This window comes from Orycteropus afer, unplaced genomic scaffold (genome assembly GCF_000298275.1).
Source record: "Orycteropus afer afer isolate SDZICR_OR568_19922 unplaced genomic scaffold, OryAfe1.0 scaffold00040, whole genome shotgun sequence".
NCBI classification, from domain to species: domain Eukaryota; kingdom Metazoa; phylum Chordata; class Mammalia; order Tubulidentata; family Orycteropodidae; genus Orycteropus; species Orycteropus afer.
This window is the reverse complement of record NW_006921627.1, coordinates 13378245-13384384: the sequence shown is the minus strand read 5'-3', so window position 1 is coordinate 13384384 and position 6140 is coordinate 13378245.

Below are 6140 nucleotides of genomic sequence, written 5' to 3'. Positions count from 1 at the left end.
CTGCCAGACCGCAGCTCCGTGTGTCTCCTTTTTTGGTATTTTCACGCAAATTCTTCTGCTAATTGGGGTTTAGTCCACTTTTGTATCCTTCCCTTCAAGGCTCAAGGGTCCAAGATTATCTGTGTCTGTGTTAACTGGTTTCCCTTTTCTTTGTTGAAGAGCGTCTGTGCAGTCCTTGTGCCTATTCCGCCATCTTGCCAGAACTCCTTCTGGTGGTTTCTTAAGAATAGAAACAAGATAGATAAACTTTCACCCCTTGCCTTTCTGAAATGTCTTGATATTATCCCCAGAATTAATATCTTTTTTCTGATTATAGAATTTTGGTTAAAACTCATCTTCCCTTAGAATTTGAAGGCGTTGCTTCACTGTCTTGTAGTAACCAATGTATTTGTTGAGAAGTCTAATAACCCCTCTGTGGTAGTTAAGGTTATGCGTCAGCTTGGCTGGGCCTGGTTTTCAGTGGCTGGGCAGCTGCGTGGAGTTAATCCCCATGATGAGATTGCTAACCAACTCCATGGTGGAATCCACTGGAGCAGCTGACTAGCTGCTTTAGGTATGTGGTCTGCTCCTAGTATATAAGAAGCAGCTTTGAGCAAGGTCTCTGCAGCTTTTTGGCATGTTTGGACTCTGCATGTAGCCAAGTCTTCACTCAACAGCCTGTCATTTTTCCTCCTGATCTTGGGACTGTCTCTGGAGTTGAACTAGTGGTCTGCTATGTTATTTGGTAATCTTGGAACTGTGCCATTTTATTTGTCCACCTTGGGTTTGTCAGCTCTAGCAGCCAGCAGCTGCCTGAGTTAAAAGTGGCTTTCAGTTCCAGTGGGCCAGGAGCAGGAGGCAGAGCTGAAGCCCAAGGTTGAAGGGCTTTCACCCAGTCCCTAGAGCTGGCACTTTGAACTTGGACTTCTGGCCTCCTGAAGTGTAAGAGAATAAATCCCTGTTTGTTAAAGCCATCTATTTGTGGTATTTCTGTTAGAGCAACAGCAGAGGACCAAAACAACCTCTGATTCCACTATATATTTCTATGATCCCACTTTCTCTTTAGCAGATTTTGAAACCTTCCTTTGGTCTTTTTTTTTTTTTTTTTGTGAAAGTTTACTGTAATTTGCTTTGCTGTGGGCCTTTTTTTTTGTTCCTGTTCTTTTATGGTGCTCTTTGTAATAATATACAAAATTTCAAATCAGTGTAAGGCTACAAATTTACAATATATCTGTGATAATTGATGTTTAGAATTCCAACATAACAATGAATAATTTTAACAATAGGAGTCAAGTGAAGTAATATAACATGGAAGGAATCAGTTCATTTTTACATTTCTTATTTAATAAATAGTTCTAAAGAAGGTTGGGCAATCCTACTTCCGTAGTGATACTGCCTCGGAAACCCAAGGAGGGGTCGCTATGAGTCAGGGCTGACTCGATGGCACATAACAACAACAACAACAAAGCACTTACTGGGAGCTCTGGTGGCATGTGCTTAAGGCATTTGACTGCTAACCAGAAGGCTGGTGGTTCAAACCCACCAGACACTCCCCAGAAGGAAGGTTGGGCAATCTACTTCCATAGTGATATCACTTTGGAAACCCAAGGAGGGGTCACTATGAGTCGGATCCGACTTGATGGCGGTGAGGTTTTTTTTTTTTTTTTTTTTGAGCACTTACTCTGAATTAAATTCTGTGCCTGTTGAATTAACCAGCCCTGATGTACAGAATGTCTTAGTCTGATTTTTGGTGAAGCCTCCATGAAAACGAAGTGGATTTTATCTGACTTAATAGATTGATCTCATTCTCTTTGGACATAGATATCCATTGTATTTCTCCAAAGTTCTTAGCAATTAAGCTGTGATTCATTCAGATGACAAAACTGGCAACTTGTGACCATCTGGAAGAAAATAAAGATATCACTTGGAACTGGAAGTAGCACAGAATCTAAAATTAGAGATTATCACTATTTGCATGGTCTTAGACAAGTTATTTAATCTCTTTAACTTTTGGTTTCCTCAGCTGTAAAATGGGGATAATACTATTTTACAGGATTACTTTTAGGTTATATAAAGTAATAAGTATAAAATTATTCTGCTAATTGGCAAGTGCTATGTATGTTTTCTTTCTTCATTGCTTCTTTCTTTTTCTATTGTTGAAATAAAGATGCCTATTAATGTACTCTTCAGACCATTTTTTAGAAGTAGCTGGAAATGTAGCCAGAAACACAAAATATCGGCATCCATCCACTTAACTCCATTTGAACATTCCATGGATTTATTCTTTCTCATTGCTAGAAAGTTATTTATGCAAACATTTTGAGATGAGTTATATTGGCTAAATCAACATGTTTTGGTTCTATGAAAAACTAAAAGTTGTTGAAATTGAAGTAAATTATGTGTCTGATTGGTTTCTAATAAGAAACATTGTTTTATTAATTTTTTATGAGAAAAAATGATTGACCTGTTATATTTTCTATTATAAATGAAATACATATCCATGAAATATCAAACAGTATAACAGTTTTAAAATAAAAATAAATTGCCCTGTTTACTCCATTCTCTCTCTCTTTTTTTTACATTTTTTAAAATTTATGTATTTATTGTGATTTAGGTGAAAGTTATTTACTCCATTCTTATTTCTACATATCCAGAGAAAGCTACTTTTAACAGTTTAATGTCAAACTTTCTCCACAATTTTTATACATATGTGAACATATATGAACATGCCTTCTGTTTCTACAAATTGCTTCATATACATATAGTTCTGCAATTTTATTTCACTTAGTAATATATTGTGCATGTTATTGAAAATGCTCCTATAGACAAGGCTATAGGAGATAAAGTGGCTGCAAGAAAAAGGACAACAGTGCTGGATAGCTTAAAGAAAGAATGTCTAGCTCAAAGTCTTAAATTCTTAGCTCAAGCTAAAAATCAGGCTTTCTGTGACTGTGTGAGAAGAATCTTTTATTGCTTGTAGCTGCAGAGCTGAAGCCAAAACCAAACTCAACATTTGACTCTACAGGTTGGAAAATTACAAACTCAGTTGAATTCAAGCTTTGCTAGATCTCTTAAGTGACAACTAGAGACCTGGTTGTAATAAAATGTGACCTTAAGAACCAATAAAGAGATATATGAAGGATGTAGGCCAAAGTATCGTACATTCAAAGCTTGTCAAGTTTCCTTTGCCTACAAAAGCAGTAGGCATAGTGATGGCCTGAATCCATTCTGTGGTCAAATACCTTGGCCAAGGTCATAAAGCCAAAAAATGACAGAAAGTTGTTTTTAGAGCAAAGCAATCTATCTTGAGGAGCTCTGGTTAGTTCAGTTAGCTCTGCTAACTAAAAGGTTGGTCTTTGGAACCAACCCAGGGCTCCACAGAAGAAAGACCTGGAGATCTATTTCCTTAAAGGTTACAGCCAAGAAGACTTGGGGAGGCAGCTCTGCTGTGTCATATGGGGTCACTAAGAGTTGGAAATCAACTCCATAGAACCCAGCAACAACCATTCTATCGCCTTCGAAATCTGTGCTCCTGACCACTACTTTTACCATCCACTAATCATCTATTATGGGTTGGGCTGGGGATCATTATAATTCATAACCATATTTCCCATTGAAATACTTATTTAACTATTAGAGTGTGAAGAAAGTATCATTCTGTACTCCTTTTTTACCTGCTGAAGAAGCTGTTTTTCTACATTTCCAACAAACTTTGGATGGGATACAACTTTAAACTCCATAGATGAAATTTCACTGGACCATTTTATTTTAAAATACGTTTTATTGAAATATAATTTATGTCTAGTGAAATACACAAAACTAAAGTTACATGGGTCAATGCATCTTTTCTTTCTTTCTTTCTTTTTTTTTTTTGCAGTGTTTCCTCCCTTCCCTCCCACCCCTGGTAACCAACAAAAAAAAGTTTCCTTCCATATATAAACCTTTCCTTGACTTTTTACAATAATGAAATAATACTATGTTTTTCACTGGGTCATTATAATGTATTTATTACTTTTTAAGCGGTTCTCCTGTCCCCAGAAGTCTGTGCAATGTTTCCTACAGTTGTGCTGGAGCTGCTGGAGGGAGCACGCCCTCTAGTGGTCCCATGCTGATGTGCAGCCACAGTGGCCTCCACACAAAGTGTTTCTATGACATTTCCTTCTTATCATAGGTGCAACAGATAATGAGAACAAAGAAAATATTGAAGAGCAAATAGAAAAAAATCCAAAGTGGGTCTTAATGTACTTTTATTTATTTTTTATTTGAAAGAGTGAGTTTCCTTAGATTTATGTGGTACAATGCAAGAGCACAGTAGACAATTTTACTCCTGGCAACTCAAGTGTGTCAGAGCTTTTCTTTAAATATCCATCTTCATATCTTGACATCTTTCAAAAGAGGCTGGTCACAAGAATTCTGGCAAAATCATCCCAAACCTATACATCCCCCAGGGCTTAAGGACCTACAAGTAAATAGAATTCTCTCCCTCTTTCCTTTCTTAAGAGGAGATGTCTGAGGAACTGTTCTTGGGGATGAGTTCTATAGTCACAGCCATGTGTATCGTCTTCATGTAGAGTTAAGTTGAAATCATGGACATGTTTTATTTTTTAAAGGTAGGGAAAATGTAACTAAACATAGGCAAAGTACAATGTAATTTTTGCCAGTTGTGATCATTAAAGGAGCCCTGATGACACAGTGGTTAAAGTGCTTGGCTTCTAAGCAAAATGTCAGCCACTCTGAGCAAGAAAGATGTGTCAGTCTGCTTTCATAAAGATTTACAGCCTTGGAAAGTCTATGGGGCAGTTCTACTTTATTCTACATTTGGAATTGCCTCAATGGCAGTGGGTTCGGTTTGATTTTTGTGATCATTAAATCAATACAGTAAACTACCAATTTATCAGCATCTGTGCTACAGGATACCTAGTTTTCCTTTTCCCCGACCATGGGGTCTATGTACAGTTTGTCTTCTCCCTGGCTTACTTTCTCATATTGTGACTGAGTCTTAGCAAGGACAGAGATTGCCTGCAACTATGACAAAGCATATAGTGAATACTGAAGTCACTTAGCTAGGAAAAATCCCAATGAAAATGAGTGAAAGAAGGAAAACACCCAACTTACTGATTTCTAGTCCCTCTTTGCTGAAAAGGAGGTCTGGTGGCATAGTGGTTAAAGAATTCAGCTTCTAGCTAGAAAGTTGGCTGTTTGAATCCATCAGCAATTCTGCTGGTGAAAGATGAAGTGGTCTGCTTCTATAATGGTTTGCAGCCTTGGAAACCCTATGGGGGCAATTCTATTCTGTCCTGAAGGGTTACTGTGAGTCAGAATTGACTTGATGGCGGAGGGTTGGGTTGGGTTTTTCTTTGCTGAAAGCACTGTTAATTCAACAAAACTTTAATGAGCACCTACCATCTAGAAAGGTGCTTGTGAAGTACTATGAGTAGATAAAATGAAGACATGGTTCATCTATTCAAACTATTAAGAGAGAGAATTTCAGTCGCAACCCAAAGAAAATGAGGGAGATTATCTTTCAGACTAGGAGGATATGTAAATGTTTTATTAAGTATTATTTGAGCTAGCTATATACAACGAATAGGAGCTCTGGTAGCATAGTGCCTACGGCACTTGACTGCTAACAAGAAGGTTGGTGGTTCAAATCCACCAGCCACTCCTTGGAAGGAAGGTTGGGCAATCTACTTCTGCAGTGATACTGCCTCGGAAACCCAAGGAGGGGTCGCTATGAGTCGGGCCGACTTGACGGCACATAACAACAACAACAACATATACAATGAGGGAGCTCTGGTAGCATAGTGCCTAAGGCACTGGACAGCTAACCAGAAGGCTGTCGGTTCAAACACACCAGCCACTCTGTGGAAGGAAGATGGAGCAATCTACTTCCGTAGTGATACTGCCTTGGAAACCAAGGAGGGAGGGGTCGCTATGAGTTGGGTCCGACTTGACGGCACATAACAACAACAACAACATATACAACCAGAAGAATTTCAATAAGCAGGTATAGCAGGGGAGATATTGCAGGCACAGGGAACTTTATCAAACCCTCTATGCAGGAGCTCTGATAGCATAGTGGCTAAAGCACTTGACTGCTAACCAGAAGGCTGGCGGTTCAAACCCACCAGCCACTCCTTGGAAGGAAGGTTGGGCAATCC